This window comes from Vanessa atalanta, chromosome 13 (genome assembly GCF_905147765.1).
Source record: "Vanessa atalanta chromosome 13, ilVanAtal1.2, whole genome shotgun sequence".
Lineage (NCBI taxonomy): Eukaryota > Metazoa > Arthropoda > Insecta > Lepidoptera > Nymphalidae > Vanessa > Vanessa atalanta.
In genome coordinates, this window is record NC_061883.1 from 12698793 (window position 1) to 12717488 (window position 18696).

The window sequence follows — 18696 nt, forward strand, 5'->3', positions numbered from 1 at the left end:
GAGACGAAAACAAAATGTTTTTACTAAATGTGGCTGAAAATTAATACGCAACTATGGTGATTCGATAAAGGGTCGGAGGCTACGAGATGATTCCTGCGACAGTAGCCCGCATAGTCGTGTGCCGGTGACGAGTAGCGACGAGCGGTAGCGAGTGGCGACTAGCGGTAGCGACGGGCGACGAGCGAGTAGCGAGCAGCGAGCAGCGACAGTTAACGCGTCGTCGGCGAGAGCACCGCGCGTCTCGTGCTCCGACGCTACGACGGGAGTTTAACGGTAGTATTTTAAAGTTTTGTTATTGCATAAAATATTGGAATTTGGAATAAAATAAGGTTGGTAATGTATATTTTATACAAATTGTTACCGTACTTTGTTCAATGAGAATAGTTTCTTGTTGTGGTGAGTATAACTTACTATATAACACTAGTTCAAAATTAATGAATTGAAAAGTTAAAACTATAAATACATTTATAATCACACAGGCTATTAAATGTTCTACTGAATACAAAAATTTTACAATCGCATTAGGGTATTGTAAGCGAGTAAACATTAGACGAACTTGTATTCTTCTTCAATACCTACCAGCACTAGGTGTGGAGGCTGCGCTCGCGGAAGCCAAGACGCACCAAGAGTGCAAAATAAGATTTAAAAAAATATTTTCATACTTGATGGCATAACATCGAGCGTGTGCAAAAAAAGTTATTAAGTTAGTTAGTAAGTTATTTGTTTCTTATGCCATAAATTGGGATTACAAAGGAAGTTAAAGCTACACCAGCATTTGTTTTAGAATGCTTACACTGAAACAAATACTATGAGTAATGACCTCTACACTTTACACAAATTAATTAACTCCAAAATAGATTCTTCTGCCTTGTTATCGTATATTAATTTTAAGATAAAATTTAGATGTCGTCGTGCACACTTGAACAGTTTTGTACTCAGTGTTATATCGATGTAATAATACATCATATTATAATCCAATTGTTAGATTTTGTCGCGCTTACAACGATTTACTTTTAATACACAGTGACACACTAGATATATTCAATCCCAATTACCCAAAATTTAAAAACATTGTAAGGTATGTTATACCTACGATTCAATGGTTGACTGTTAATACTTAATAACGTGCTGACAGATATTTCTGGATTTATTAATTTAACTGTTTTTTTTTCAGTTATTGTATTATTTGATGTTTGTTTAATTTTTTATCTTAGTCTTATAATTCAAATGGATGAATGTATTGTTATTAGTTATAAATATTCAAAGTTATTTAGATAATTAAAGTAATAATGTTACAAACTTTCAATTTATTTTAATTTATATATTTACTGTAATTTATTATTTTTTGATTATTATATAAAAGAGCACCCGACTGTATTAATATAATTGCTATGCCGTGTACACATGCTTACGAATGTAATCAAGCTCAAAATTGTCCGTAATTCTAATATATGTTCTGATTGTATTCTGTTTGTGTACCTATGAATAAATAAAATTAACTCAATTTAACAAACTATTTATTTCTACGAATATAATTAGAGATGTACGATTAACACATCTCTATGACTGATTAAAAAGGTTAATTACTCAGCTTACATCCCTAATAGGTAGTATATTTTATTTAAGGCTATTAGAATAGAGTATACTTTTAACTTTGGTGAAATTGAAGAAAGTGAAACTTAACTTTGGAAATTAAGAACACACAAAACAAAGGTGTCGCCTATATTTCAAGTCTCTACAGCCTATAGTGTAATCTGTGCGTTGATTGAATCAGTCAGTCAGTCATACCTTTAATATCATTCATATAAATTATTTCAAAGAATTTATAAAACTAAATATTGTTTAGTATTTATTCAATTAGGTACACGATATATATCCGTCCTTTTTCTTTGGTCCAAGATTTTTTTCTAATTTTCAGCAAATATTAATACGTCCATGTTAAAAGTATAAAAAGGAAAGATTTGATTGTTTCTAGAACTGTTCTGTAATGGAAAAACTACTATTGATTTTTAAAATTCTTTCATCTATGGAAAGCCACGCTATTGTGATTGAGAACCACAGGTGATATGTTATTTAAAAAAATCAAATTCCTACAAGAATAGCATAACTTTATACAAGGTATCAAAAAATTTACGAATTATAACCGGCGTGCGCGGCGAAAACTATTGATGATACACCAAATATTGTTGTGAATGTTGGCAAAACTCATAACTACCTACAAAAAAGTCTACGAGGCTGAATGTCTAACTAGTATAGATAAAAATCGGTGAATCCAAAAGTACACGACTCGCTCAGCAACATCAACATTATACTCTCTCGGAAGATGGGTTTCTAGCAACTGACGGCCAGCAAACTAAACGATACTGTAATATCTAATGTTACATAACCCACAACCACTGAAACGAATTTATAATAAAACTAACTCATTTATAATTTACTCAATTAGTGATTTTTATCGCACGTTGCGCTGTTTTCAGGTTTCTCAATTGATTGACGGTAAAAGTTTTGGAAAATTTTGATGTTTTGTTCCGTTTCATTTACATTAAGTAAATTTTTGAAAAGATGAGAATTGATCTCCGTTAGAATATCTTTACAACGACATGCTATCAACAACTATCTTGTTCCGTAAAGAACGAGAGTAAATACAGGTTATTTCGTTTAGCATCAGTGAGTGCTACTGTCATTTACGTTTTAACATACGAATGAATATTTTAGGAGATATCATCATGTCCAAATCATGTGCAACGAATGAAATATTCGATGCGAAACGGGTGGTCGGATAACTGCCTGCAACAATATATTATGAACGCGTCAATTGAAATTAACCAAAATTGAATCTTGAAGCCGGGGATAAATTTGTATCTATTTGCCAAATACCTCAGATCAGCACACGGCAACACGAAGTATTGATGATTGGAGGAGAGTAAAAATAGTTCATTAATTTATGAGCGCTTCGCGAACATATTATTATTATACAAATAGTACCTATAATTTCAAGCAAATACTGCGCCACATTTTTAATAAGATTACATACTGTAAAATTTATTTGATTGTACAAAAATAAAAGTAGCGACAAAAACCTAATCCAAATGAAAACAAATTGAAAATCCAAAATAATGACTACCTGTGATAGTCAGCTCTGTGCGGTTGTCAGCTGGTTTTTTGCAATTACAATTCTGAAACGAAAAATATACTAGTTCTTTGACCATCAGCGCTGAAACACAATTCGTCATGTGGAAATTACGAAGTGGATTTTAATGAATCTCGGAACTCAGACAGCCTTCAAACTAATCACAACCTCACGAAACAAATAAAAGAGATATTTCAGTATAAATAACCTGCAACCGGATAGTCTTCGGTATATCGGCCCGTGGTGAGTTCGATGCAGGTCACTAGAATGAATAAATGGAGACCAAGCGTGATATTGACGGAGCTAACGCGAGCAATATCATAGTGTCGTATGCTAATCAGTCACTCAGTCTCGGTGCGGCGACGGCTGGAGCTCCGCGCGCCGCAAATCGTCTGCAGCCGTTCAGTATTCATATAAACTTTAAATTGAAAAATTTAACCAGAGGCGATTTTAGACTTCACTTTTAAAATGCTAAAATTTACTTAGCAAGGATAAGCTTAGTTTTGCAGACGCGTTTAGCGCAACAATAAACAAACAATAGGTTTATATATTTATTTTTATATTAATATGCTCATCTGTTGTTAAAGCTAAAAAAAACTAAGGAACGTTCGAGTGTGATTCCGAAAATGTCAGATCAGTTACAGACAGTATATTACATACATTAAAAAAACAACTTTAAAGATATATAAGGTTAGTAGTTCCCAACACGCCAATATATTTAAAAAAAACAACACAAATTAACAACAGGACTACACAGTGACGCTTGCCAGGAATTAAACCTTCAGTTAAGACACGACTCATCTACTGTGCAACCTCGGCTCTTGAGCAAACATGTAAATTATTTAACCTTTTTTTTGATAATTTGCTTTTATTTAATTAAATGTAAAGTAGCTCGACGCGGGCTGAAGTATCGTTATGTTGCCATCAACTTTCAGCAGCGCGCTGAGATCGCTGGAACCGAGAGCTCTTTAATTAAACTGATTTCACTTTTAAATGTAAATAACACAAGATTAATACGAGCATTCAGTTAAAATATCCAAACATACAAAATACATTTATAATTTGAGAGCAAAAACCCGCGTTGAACGTAACGTAAAGTGGTTCAGAACGAAAATGGGGTCGTGTTGCAGAAATAATGAGATTAAGAAATAATTATGTTAAATGTGAGCTTTATCGGGTAATGTTTTTAATACATTACAATCAAAATGTTTACCGAGCTTTGTGGTGACCACCCATAATACCACCCCCACCCCTCATCATTTATTCTACCGCTGGATAGCAGCAGAATATATGGCTGTGTTCCAGTTAGAAGCCAGTTTTGTTTTGGAAGCAAACACCAACCAGCTGCCCGAGCGGGTCTTGACCTTTCTACGCCAGCACTTGTTGTTACTCGTTTATCTTTTCCGACCGCGTTTGAACAATGGCACTATTTCTACCAGAACAATCAATATTATTACCAATTCACATCATATTGTTGTGAATGTACTTTGATGCCGGAGACACGAGGCTCGTGACGTCGGAGAGGTGAGGTTGACGATACATCGATGGAGTAACGTAAATTTTATTTTCCTAATAAAGATGATTTTTATTTAAAATATATGGACAAATGGACCGCCCGATGGGAAACAGTTACCAATGTACGTGGGAGACATTGGCGCTGTAATAACAGTTAATAACCATCTCTAACATCGCAAAAACGCCACCGACCGACACCGATACTAAGATGTTAGGTTTCTGTAGTTACACTGGCTAACCGGAGCACTAATGTGATGCGTGGGTGGTACCTACCATAGCCTTGCGTAGAGCTCTATTGATGGGTTTGTCTTCTGGCTACAAAAACACTACTTTGACTAAACAGATTCAAACAACGTAAGAGATCGGGCTCTATGAGAAAAATCAAAGTTGTGATTACTACATCCTTTTATAATTTACACTTGAATGCTTAATTTTCCATAATAATCCCCTCTCAAAATTGTTTCATACAATCAATTTTACGCATATTCCAAGCATTCCATAAATTTCCAAATAATTCTAAATATTCTTATCAAGCAATCACGACAGACGTCGGGCATCTTATACTACAATCTTCTCCGAAGCGTGCTGCGTCTTCTGGTGTCAGTTTTATATATATTTTTACAGTCGTGTGTTCAGTCAGGAAACTCGAAAGACCTTTCCTCATTTACTAATATAATATAGTTTAGTTGAATTACATTATATTCAAATTAATGAAATGTAATTAACAAAGTAAGCAGTAACAGCCCGCTGGTGGGCGCGGGTCTCCTCTCCCTTTCTCATATTTTTGTAATAATTTGCAACATTTTGTTTTCTGTAAGCGGACGAATTGTTTTTGTCATCCGACTATTCCGAACGTCTGTCGCTTTAATCGCAGAGTGATCTATCATCCGACAATTTTGTCTGACCCACAGTGGCTATCAATAGATTTTACGGACACGTTTCGACATCACGTTTGTTGAAAACATTGGATTAAATTTTGTGAAAAATTTTAAAACGATGCGTTTTATACATAATTGGAGATTGTGTTCTGTTTAAAGGTTTATTATTCGGACGATAAACATTTTTAAATATACGATCGGCTTTTATATAAAACTGCAGATAATTTATGCTACATTTCTTATATTTACATGAATTGTTTTGTAAACAATTTTATTTTGCATGAATGTATTTGTTTTTTATATTGATCGATAAAATACGTTAATTATTTTTCTGATTTGATTTAATTTCTTCTGTTATATTTTTGATCAGGTAATGATATAAGTGTTAGTATTATGAATAGATCCGTAAGATACTGCTTTGTTTAAAATAGGTATTAAAGTTGATTTTTTGTTTGACGTTATATTTTGTATTGTAGATATTATGTTTTGTATAAATTAAGAGTAACGGCGAAGTTTTCACGTCTAATAGATATTTTATTTTCTCTCTCGTCTTTATGAAATCTAGCTCCAGAATAAATAACCCTTCGAGTTATTCTCGTTCAAATAAATAAGATTTTTGTTTTCATATTATTTTTAAAGTTAAACATCTTATTATGGAACAGTCACAATATTTCGTCTTTATTGGAAATCTTTAATTATTTCTTGGATTTGTAAATTAATTAATATTTGTGCTGATATAATAATTTAAATTCATGATTGGGCCCGCGATGAAAGAGCTGTCCGATCTGTTTACAACCTTGGAGCTCGAGACACCTCCCAGGATGTTTGTACAAAATAAAAATACTACCAGTTGCGTCACAAAATGCTATACGTATGTATATTTTTTAGAAACAGTGGCAATCGCGTATACACACGAAAAGTAAAGGTAAATATATAATACCTTGACCTTCACTTTTTGTCATCAATGAAGTCAACTTTATTTAGTCCAAAAATTTAGTTGAGATGGAAAAAATATATACCTATATCTTGGAGAAAAAACATCGCAATGTGTAATTTAATTTAATGAAACTTATTACCCAATAAAGTGATACGTAATACAGTTGAATCGTGACTGCGACGCTGAAGCTCAGGACGCGATGTGAATGAACCCTATTGTCATTAGAGAAGCCAACGATACGAGACCTTAATTTCAGAATTAACATCGCAATCCACGATTCTGCCGTTACAACGTAATGTGGAAGGGTATATCATGCTATATGCAAACACAGCACTCGGTTTGTGCTAAGATCTCGTTTGACGTTCATCTTGTACTCGACGACTCCCGTGACACCGTGACGGAACCGGCATCTGTCGAGGAAATTTCGTGACATGAATATTAACCAACCGCGATGAAGCGAGTCCCTCGATTCACTCCCATAACCTGAACCGAAGACTTACAGTTTAAATCTCCGAAATTGTTACGTATCTAGTCGGTGTATTCGTTTTTGATTGGAATGAAATCCAAATACTAAAATAAATATCAATTATTCTTTTTTAATTTAATTTCATCATTAAAAGATTATATTTTTACCGCCAGGCAGCAAAACTTTGTGTTGCTGTGTTCTAGTTGGAAAGATGAGTGAGCCAGTAACTAAAAGCATCAAGGACGTAAAAATTTACTTCCCAAGGTTGGTGGTGCATTTGAAGTATTTGCAATGAACAAAATTTCTAACAGTGCCAATCTCCACGGGCGGTGGTGACCACTTACCATCCTCGGACTCGTTCACTAAAGACTCCGTGGAACTAATATACCGCTTTAATTTAAATTTTCACTCTTGTTAATATAAATTACGACCGCAGCCGTTATAACTGCTAATCTGTAAAAATATCTTGCTACTAAGTGGTCCCTTTAAAAGCTTTTAATATTTAAATTACAAAACTTGATCTGATCGATTCAGATTTTAATTTTTCTAACTATGTAAGTACGATTACTTAAATCTGGAGAGTAGTTTTTAATGTGTAGATATATACATTTTGTAATGACGTCATAAGATGATAGTAAAAGTCTCGAGGAAAAGTTTATTTTATTGCTTTTAGTATTTTTAACTTTAAATCCTTTCTTCGGTTTCGGTTACTAAAAGTACCAGTGGCCTACCAGCGTTTTGACGGCGGTGTCGGCTCGTAGTGTAGGTGCATGCTATAGCGTATACAATATTTACCGCAATGCCGACGAGTAAATTTATCTTTATTTGTCTGTCTCGTTAGTCTATTGGCTTGATAAGATCACAGATCCTCAGGCACTGGGCTCAACACCCAGATCGGATCAATAAGAAGTTATTGGGTCTTTCTGTCGAAAACTACTCAGTAATAGCCCGGAATCTGGAAGTTGGAAGTGTATACACCCCCATGACTCAGTGCACACGTAAAGCCGTTAGTCCTGCGCGGCCCGTCGGCTTATGAGAGTGATGGAATAGAGAGTACTCCTGTGTTCGCAGTTCTGGTCTCCCACGGCTATTATTTTCAGGCATCAAGGCCCAAACTTACACGAATACCATAAAGACTGACATGCATATGAATAATAATTTTCTTTAAATGAAACTCATTTCGTGGGTATTCTGACCACGAGCACCAGGCCCAACGCCCCCTCTCCCCGGTTTCAATAAAATTCGACTTTAATATTACTTTATTACGTTCGGAATACAAACGTAATAAAACGGATTTACTAATTAAATCACGAGCATCGGCGCGAAGTAAATAATAGTCCGGGCTCAGTTAGAGTTTTACGATCCTATGAGAAGGTTTTACTGCGACACTCGGTCTGCATACAAGCGCAAGCGGCTCCCACGTACGCTCTGGTGTGTGGTGTCTTACCTATTGTATAGCAAGCGGTGTCGCGTCTTCGCTGCCTTGGAAATACTAATTGAATAAAAAAAATGCTATGATTTCCTTAATACTGTATGTTTTCAAAATATTACGAAAACCAAAAATAAAATGATAGCTGTGTAATATTAGATTTGATAATCGTCTCTGCACTTTTTCACTTCCCAATTAAAATTATCCTGCTGACTAAGAACGTCACTCGCTGCACCGATTTTCATTTCGTAATAACTATCATTTAGATCATTTCGTTTCGACTCTCTATTTCCAATATATTCTCATAATAATTTTACTACGACGTCGCATGTTACTAAGAGTAAAGCCGAGAAATGATATGAGATGAGGTGAGGTGGGTTTCTACTTATAGTGGTTGAATAGTAGCGGAATGTTAAAAGTCTGTAAAAAATGCTTTATTTACAGTATAATTATTAACATTAAGGACTTAACTATATACAGATATTAATTAAAATAGTTACTGTACGAAACATGACAGCGTGGAACGGGGACAAGATGGCTGGCAACATTTCCCGGTTGTATTTCAATTCAGAGCAAAAAAAGAACCAGCCCTCTGTAAAGCGATACGTATCCGTAGCCATTTGTAACATTCAATTGTTGATAAAAAATATATTATTCGTGACTTTGGTATTTTTTATAAAGATTTATAATAGCTGAGAAAGACTCTGATGTAGTTTTAACATGCACTTTGTTGAGTTGAGCGCAACCTGTTTCAGGGCAGTCGGCCTGCGGGTGGTGTGCTCTCACAGAGGGCGGAACCGAGATGTTTTTCCGTAACTAAGACTCCATCCTATACAAACCGCTAAAGGGCAATTTCGAATTGCTACAGTAGCTAATGAAGACCCGCTATTTTTAGCTCCACGAGACTCTAATTTACTAGACTTTCTGCCGTCTACATGAAATGAACATAGAGCGTTAATTTATTTTTACGACGGAATCTTTTCAGTTTACAATCTTAATATTATCATTAACATTTTAGAATGTCTAATTATAGTTTTTAATCGCATAAACAACATCGTATTACTTTGATATTCAGACACCTCGAACTATTCGAATAAATATTTCGTTGGAATTTCATAATAAAAAATTGCTTTGATAATAATTACGAAAGCGGAATGAAGTCCCGTTGTAAAAAATAATTTCAAAACTTTATTCATTATATAGAGTACGAGTGCAAACACTTTCCGTCGACGTGACCACAGCGGCCGCGCTATTGCACTCTACTATATGTATGTGTGTATGTGTGTCTGTGTGTGTGTATTATGTCAGCTTATATTGGCACCGTTTGCCACTTTGTTTGTGGCGCTTATTAAAATAGTTTCCATTAAGCGCAGTGCCACTACTTCCCATGCACGTATGAATCAACACGAGCGCATTTAGAACCGACATGTTTCACTACTTAGATAATACATCTTACTGGATGTATAAAAGTTTAAGTAACAGTGAACCTGAACTGCACCATAGTATTCAAATAACTCACACTCACTTATTGACGTTCAAAGTGAAAACTCACATCGTTACGGAAACGAAGCTACCCAGACCTGAGAACCGCCAGAACAACAGCGGTACTTTTGTGTATTTTTTGCTACATTTAAAATTTAATTATATTATACATTATTTTTATAATTTAATTTTTCATAAATGTCTATTCGCTAAAATCCGTTCCGTTAACTCATTTCCTACTTCCCAGAGTGTTGCTAAATTAAATCTTTTAATTTAAATAATAATATACATATATTAAATTACTTTTCGGTGAAATTATGATTGGAATTAGATTTGATTAAGCTATTCGTTTACTTTATTGGCTTAGATATAATTTGTCATCGTTTGCGAGTATAAAGGTTAGTATAAATTAATGAAATTTTTATGTTCCATATTTGTTTGATTTAAATATCTCAACTACGCTCAACTTTAATATAAGATATTTAGTGGTAATACGGGCCACACTCCCTCAAACTTTCAAAATTTCAAGAACTTTCGTTCCGGAGCTTTTTGTATTCTTCTATAGTCGCTTTGGTTCCGAATTCAACTTCATATTAAACGGAATATATGGATATACAAAATATATAGAATTTTTTTTTCAAAATATACTATTCAAGTAGGCTTTTGAATCGTCATTTAACAAGCTGTATTAAGTGAAGATACCACCGGTTCGGAATGTAGATTCTACCGAGAAGAACCGGCAAGAAGCTCAGTAGTTACTCTTTTTTTAACATTTATAAATGCGTTTACATTCTGTAAATCTGTACAATTCCGTAAAGATTTCTCTAAAATATGATTTTTAACCGGCTGCGAATGATTCTCCGGAGTTGAAATCGTCGTTTATCGTAAGCGTAAGGAATTTAAGCCTCCAGAAACAGTTTTTTTTTTAATGTACCGCATGTATAAATTTATCAATTGTCGATTACATTTTTCAATATGATGACTTTATAATATTTTTTTCGCTGTTTTTCTTCAGCGCCGTTCCCCAATGATAATAAACACAAAGTAAGCACAAAAAAGGTGGTGCTTTCCACTAGTCCACTAGAATTCAAATATAAATTTGATATTAACATTGTTTTATTGGTTTCAGATCTAGTATCTTCCATTGCACATGCTGTTATCATCAGAGTTACAATCAGGTAATCATTACAATTTTACTTAAACAAATATCAACAGCACTTGCTTGATAATATTCGATCTATCGGGCAGACGTCGATTAAGCTGTATTAACATCAAATGAGGCAGTCGTCACAAACATGTTTAACCTTGACACAACTTGCACAGCTAGATTAATCACAATTAATTCGTACTTTTTATACATTCGAGATAGTTCCAGCATCCTCAACGACTACATCTTGCACTGTCACGAACACAATGTCGCGAAAAACTGCGTATGTCGGACGAACTGCAGTTCCATAATATGGAGGATGTTATAATCTTTTATGACCATTGCTTTAGCTTAAATTAGTTATGAGTTTTATATTACAAGTAACAAGGAAGTACTAAACAATTAGAGAGTCGAGGAAGCGCGGTGGTTAACGCAACCAAACCTCAACCGATGATTGCTAGTTCAAAGCTGAAGAAGCACCACTGAATTTTCTCATATACAGCGACTTAAGAAAGCGCCTAATCCTCAACCCAGCTGTGGTATACTTACTGGTCACTACTTTACACTATTTGCAGTTCAATATCTCCGGACTAAAATATAAGATATTTTTCAAAGCTCTCGTCTCGCTCAAATGAAACGTTCAAAAACTGACAATGAAAATATACTAAGTACATGCAAATGGGTTTTACTTCCTCCATAGCTAGGTTAAAAACATAAAAACAGCCATTACTTCTGTTTCTGTTTCAGCATTTAGTTACAGCTTAATGTTTATCTTTGTTGGTAAGTTATTATTTATTACAAAAGTAATATCGACGAGAAAATAATTCCAACGATGTCGTTTGTTAAAACCAATCCATCATTTGCGTGCTCCGTCAGACAAGCGTATTTTCAAAACAATAGTTGATGCCCAAGTCAATAGCAATGCCTATAAATGAATTTCCTTTTTGCGAATAAAAGTATTATTTTTATTAATATTAAAATGATAAAATTTGCGCCGTCGAGTCGAGCGACTTAGCGTCGTTGCTTCATCGAGATTTTCGGATAAGAAATTTTCCGTAACGTTGTAGAATTTGGAAGTTAGCAGTGCCCACACCCTTAAGCCCTTGGCCTTGCACTTCCGTTCGTGTTGGATTACCCTTTGGATAAAAACAGTGACTGTCCTGTCTTGTCTCTAAATCCAGGACGACATCATCATCACACCGAGCTGCAGCATGAGTGATTAAAAACTAAGACTTTTAAGATATTGTTTTATTTTTCATGAAAAGACATTTACAAGCCCTTAGCAAATCTCAATATGCCGAATATTTACTATATTGTCAATTTTATTAAAGCGTAAGTCATAGTCTACTCAAACAAGCTGAAATGGCTGAAATTCCTGCGGCTCGCAATTTGTAGCGGAGATGGCAAGAATTGTTTTTCAATTGCACCATTATTCCACTTAAAGTGCTAACAATTAATGATAACTTTGTTTTAACATTATGTAGAGTCACAATTTGCTCAAAATACTATTATACAGTGTATAAAATCACTTGTTCATTTTAAATCTTATAATAAATAAACGAGTACAATTTTTTGAGTATTGGTTAATGCCTAATGCCGCGAAATAGAGATCCCATAATGTTAGCAGTAATGACCGAGTACGTACTCGTGATAGTAACGCGCGACGCGTCGCTCAATCAAAGACGATTGCGAGCTGCAACCGAGTCGCGACTCGCGCTCCTCCCGTTTGACCTCAACGGTGAAGGTCTGTCCCGAGTACAATCTGCGGCCATGAATTCGACACTGTTGACTTGTCTTCAAATTTGTGTTTATATCTTTAAAGGATTAAAATTGCGATCCTCACATTGCTAGACAGGCTTTCGAAGCTTAAACAAAATTGTCAAATTAAAGGTACCCCTTCTAATGACCGGAACTGAACACCTTTCATGGTGCATTGTCGCCACTACAATGTGCTCGTACAACGAGTCTTGTCATACAACATTTCCTAAAGCTGTGGCATACGATACAATTTCGAAAGGACAATAAAATAACATAACAATCCATGAATATCCGGTACGTTAATGGATCGTCACGTTCTTTTGGTTAAGACCTTAACCTCATGTCCATTAAGACCTCTTAAGGTTAAGGGCTTGGAAAATAGTCTGCCACAAAACTGCAGCGCGGGCTCTTAATGACTTCCAAACAATTACAATAATTATAAGATTATAGTAGACATATCGATTCGTCCACGCGAACGTGCGGCTTAGTTAAACTGGCTAATGCTGGGGCGCGGGGGCTGCGCGGCGCGGGGGTGCTGGCCATATCGTTCGGTATTTGTTCAATTACGTTTTTATCGTCATTTCACGAGTCGGGTCGCGGTAATGCGCCTTTATATTGCATACTTGGCTCCTACAGCTGACGCACCGAAATGATTAAATCTATCTTAATTTCAGCACGTCGTTTATTGATATTCAACGCGCACCGATAAGAAATGTATTGAGAAATGGCGGATATTAGTGAAGTCAATATTACATAGAAATATTTTTAATTAAATGTTATGATTAAACTCATTATTCAGATAAAGTTGAATGAATAGCTTAAAATATATATGTATATGTAATGAGCCTAAATTGTACGTTTTTGTTTGTTTATTGCAAAGTCATAAAAATTATATTTAATTTAACTTAAACTACAATTACATTGTATTGGCTTCCGTTGTAATGTATTTACTGACTATAAATATTCCGCAGAGTTTACTACTAAAATTGAAATACATCGTAAATCAATATCGGTTACTTTTATTAAGGTTATTCTCTGTGGACGTTTTCTTGTAAAAGCAATGGAAATACAACATTAATCAGGCGCAAAGGTTTTGGGAACACGAGGCCGGCGGGAACGAGAAGCGCTTTGTCGCGGTGCGTGTGTTACGACCGAATATATGCGCTCTTTGATTGTTTAGAAATTTAAAGCCAAAGCATTTTTCGAGCGCAGGATATTTTATTTTATTTTTTTCATTGTATGGAATGTTGTGAATGTTTTTGGCACTAAAAAATCCTCTGCGCTGCACCTCGCACGGGAACGTCCCCGTGCGTTTGCCATAACATTGACAGATCTATTATTTTTACAAATTTAATTCGAGATGGATAAAGATTTTTCCAGAGCACACCAGAATAAGAGACCAAATGTATAATAGAAATAAATTATAACTGACGGAATTTAAAATGAGCTCATACCGATATAACTCCTACGAGTGTCGATATAATGTCACGACCTACTTTAAAATATAAGCTATTTATTTTAAGGTTGAGCTTAAAATGTAATTCATTAACAATGCGACAGACGAGTCACGGTTTTCGTAACAAGTCTTCTCGCGTGTTGGGGCCGACACACGTCTCGCAAAGCGTTAATCTTTCACGGGCAATCAGCTAACAGCACCGCGCACATTGTAATAAAATCTAAAATAAATCAACAGAGTGATTGATCGCCGAGAGCATCAAAGGGGCGCCAACTGTACGGCTCAGGAGCTCGTGTAAATCATTGCGTAGTTTCGCACAGCTAACAATCCGAGCGCGAGCTCGAGGATGACGTAGGTGAGCTCCTGGTAGGATGCTGGTTTCTTAGTGGGTATTAACAAAGTAAAAAGAGGTCTACCACTGGCGAACACATATATGAGACTTTGTAAAATATATTTCACATAATAATGACACGCATCTGTAAGTTTACAAAACGAACGTGTCTCCATTGTATATGTTTTGATTTTTCTATTAAAAGTTTTATAAACAACCCTTAGTCTAAGAGGGTAAGGTGATAGATAGTAATTAATATAATTGACTGTCAGCTCGAATAGCTTTCGTATCGCTGAATGTTCAACTCGTTTACAATTTGGCGCGATAATGGCGTCTGGAAGTGTTGTCCACTCAACATTTTTTAAAAGTTTAATTACTCGAAGTTTAATTAACTTTTCGCTTAACTTAGATGTTTGTTTTGTTCATAAAACATTTTGAATTCGATACTTTTGTGAAATGCTAACACAGGAAGCTTCTACTTTTATTAATTTCAAACATTTTCGCTTCATTTCTATTTAAATTATAAACCTTAATTATTTTTCAAAGCACTAATCTGAGGAATTACTCGTTTGATTTGAATAATTATTTTTGCATTAGATAGTCCGTTTATTCGTTAAGGTAATAAAACACAAATATATATCATGCTACGACCTGCAGATACGATAAATTTCAGCAAATATGTAGGTATATGAAACAGGCACGTAAGGGATTAAGGGTTAATTAAATTATATTAAGGTTCTTAATTTTCAAATGGATAAATGAATATTTAAAGAAGTTAAGTACGCTATTGCATATATTTTAGTTATTTTTTTTATTTTGATAATTGACGATACACAATTTATATAAAATATTGTTTTTTACAGAGGAAGTAGTTTGGTTATTGTAAGGGATCTATTATAGAATCATACAACACAAGCCATTGAAAATATTATAATTCTCTTCAGTATATATATTTTGTTTTATATTTTTAACGTTTGCAACCCCATACCTCTAAATATATTTAAATTACTTCGGGTAATAGTAATGAAAACATAGTACGCTTAATAATTTGGCAAGGCCTTCATTGTGCGTTGTAGTACGTCTAAAATTACGTTAATTTTCTATTTCACATTTAAATTTTATTTCTTTTACAAAAATACACACTTCGCTTATTACATTGACCACTCATGACTGATTGAAAAACGTTATGTGAAAAAATATAATATATATTAAGCGGTTGTCTTTCAAATGCAACGACAGCGGTGACCGCGACGGCGAATTAGGTACTGGGACAGCCGTTGGATAGTTTGTACACATCAATCTTTATGATACAACTAAATTCGTTATTAATAAGAATGAAACGGAGTCATCAAATACCAAAACATAATATAACAATAATACTAATAAAGGAGCGGACGCAAAAGTTAGTTTCTAAAGTGTTCCAAACACAAATAACGACTAATTATGCAAGCTTTATGATAGCGAAATAGCCGCATTAGTCGGTCCGCTGACTGCACAATGTCCGCTGCATATTCGATGCGCTCACTGAAAGGAAATTATTGGGTAATGTTCGACGCGTAGTCGGCGTTTCCAATATAATACTCAACCTTTGAGTTACATGAAACCGCCATTTGTACACGTGAGCTTGATTTGTTTACAATTAAATCAATTGTTTTTATCACTTCATATTATACACTTAAATCACGTTATTACTACGAGCCATTATGTTCATTAAAAATAAATATAAAAACCGCTTACAAGAGGAAATTACGAAAATTTGCGTCATTTAAACGATTCAGCACTTTCGCAGCGAGTCCTTTAAAGTTTTGCTGTCACGAAACGTGGTCGCGCGTGGTTTCCCATTACTATGGGATAATGAGATCTATAAATATAAATAAATAAATGAATAATAAAAATATAAATATAAAATAGATAAATCATTAAATACATATCTATGCTAGGAAAAGGTGGAAAATCTTCTCCCGATGGTGTAGTGCTGGGAATGTCACCGACACAATGAGTGTATCTTCACGCAATGAGTATACGCAGTATTTGTTCGGCTTAGAAACAGATCAAAAGAACGATCGAAGATATATGTTCAAAGTATATATAGGTCGTCTGTGTTCTTAAATATATTATCTATTGTCCCCAAAAAATATAGGTATGTACCATATACTATGCGTATAGTCATTGGTGTGGTCAGGGTTTCGATATAGGACGGACCTCGGAGGCCCTACGTGTCTATAAATTTAGGTTCTAGTATTTTTGTAGTGTGAGTCATACAATGCAGATGGGCGCCTGTTTTAATGTAAATAGCCCTTTATAAATCAGTACGAGTGCGATTCTCATCTCCAGCTCCGGCTCCCCGAGTCTAGTGTTATTGTTTCGCTGGTGTCACTTCGGGTCGCGGTAATTTTTGCGCACGATAACTCGTTGAATTTAACAAAATAACACTAAGTGATATTTGATATTTGCTTTACATTTAAAGATCATTTGGTCGAGATAGCCCAGTGGATGCGAGAATCTTAGGCGAAATTAATTAATAAATTTAAGTTTTCTTGCCTTGTTTAGTGTAATCTTCACAAAATTTTAGCTTATTTTAAATTTACAATAAACATAATATCTACAGTAAACAAAACATTGCAAAACTATGTTACAAAAACTTTTGATATAATATTAAATATTCACTTTATTTAAATTCACCGTATTTGTTGTATGAACTATCGTTGCTTCAGTCTTATTGAAATTTAGCTTAAAAGCCGTTGAAGTTCATCAGATTATGAATAATCAATAAAGAATTACAGAATTATTTTCCATAAAAAAATGAAAACAATGGAATTCTTTATCAAAATCGTAAATATCGTCCCGAGTACGAACGCCTCGTAATAAAAACTTACTTTGGTTATTGCTATTGGAAAACTTTCAATTAAATTTTGTATTGGAAAATTAATTTGGATTCTGTACTATTTAGCGTCTAGTTCTTGTATCTTGAAATTGATATATGTTTTAAAAACAGCACATAATATTACAAACGTCATAGGTCAACGGTGTACGGGCCGTTTAGCAAAACAAAGGTCGCCTTCGTTATAATTACCGCTGTCTAACACAAACGCACACAATAACTAGAGGTAGGAGATAGTAATAGAAATTCCTCGTAAATGTTGATCGTATATTTTTTAAATATTCAGCCTGGAACACTTTTTTTTACGACGATATTAATGATTTGAACAGCTCATTCATTAAAGTGACCGATATCAGTGGTTATACTGTATATATTCGTTTACTCGATGCTGTCGACACATCTACACAGCAGCACACTATTGTAACCTTCAGCCGAGTCCTCTCCGTAATAGCATCTTTTATCGCGGACATTAGAATATGACCATCAACTTCTCCTCGGCCTTTCATCTTTATGGGAGCTAATAAACCGACCATCAAAGGTTAAAAGGTCGGTAATATTACTCTTTCGTGATTCTTTCTCGCATTCAGAATTATTGAATATGACTTCTTTGCTTTAATAAATTTGCTTTGTTTTGATAAAATTCCTATTCATACAAATATTAATGTTATGGAACTTAGCGACTGCGTTATATACTTTTGGAGATTAGTTCGTAAGTGTTATTATTGGAAGTTATATAGCACTAGGTATATCATTTGAGAAAGGAGTAATTACTGAGTTTGTTGCCGCTTCTTCTCGGTAAAATATACATTCAGAAACGGCGGTAACGTCAAAAGTGCTTAAAAAAGTCCACTCGAATAAAGAATATTATGAATATGATCACGTATAATTTTGTTTCTAAAATTTATACATTTTATTTGAAATTTCAATTAAAACCCAATTCAATAAATGTTTCAAGCAAATGCTTGTCAATATTGAGCAGCGACGTGTCTCGCTGTGCGATTGTAATGAGAGTATTCCCGATGATATTGATACAGTTCGAATTATTTGTAAGAGTATACGCATTGTACTTTTGTCCGTATTAACTCTCAATAATTACCTATTATAGTTGATAATTCTTAATGATTATTGATAGATGAGAGGGTCTCTGTAGTTTCTTGACCGATCTTTATGAAATTGCTCATAAACTGCTCACATCCTATTAACATTAAATTCATTTCAAATATTTTACGGCTAAAAGTAAAAGGAGCTGCAATATTAAAGTTGAAGGAAAAAGCCTTCAAATAATT

The 18696-nt window shown here is 34.5% G+C and overlaps 1 protein-coding gene across 2 annotated transcripts in view; it reads left to right on the forward strand.

Moving 5' to 3' along the window:
- Positions 1-213: 213 nt before the first annotated feature.
- The window catches only part of LOC125068276 (calcitonin gene-related peptide type 1 receptor), a 72192-nt gene continuing 53709 nt past the window's right edge, over positions 214-18696 (forward strand). The window contains exons 1-2 of one of the 2 annotated variants that reach the window (XM_047677376.1): positions 214-329; positions 10967-11015. The gene's annotated coding sequence lies outside the window, so the exon portion shown is untranslated. Of the gene's footprint in view, positions 330-363; positions 397-10966; positions 11016-18696 lie in introns of those variants that run through there. The other variant, XM_047677377.1, reaches the window with a different exon arrangement.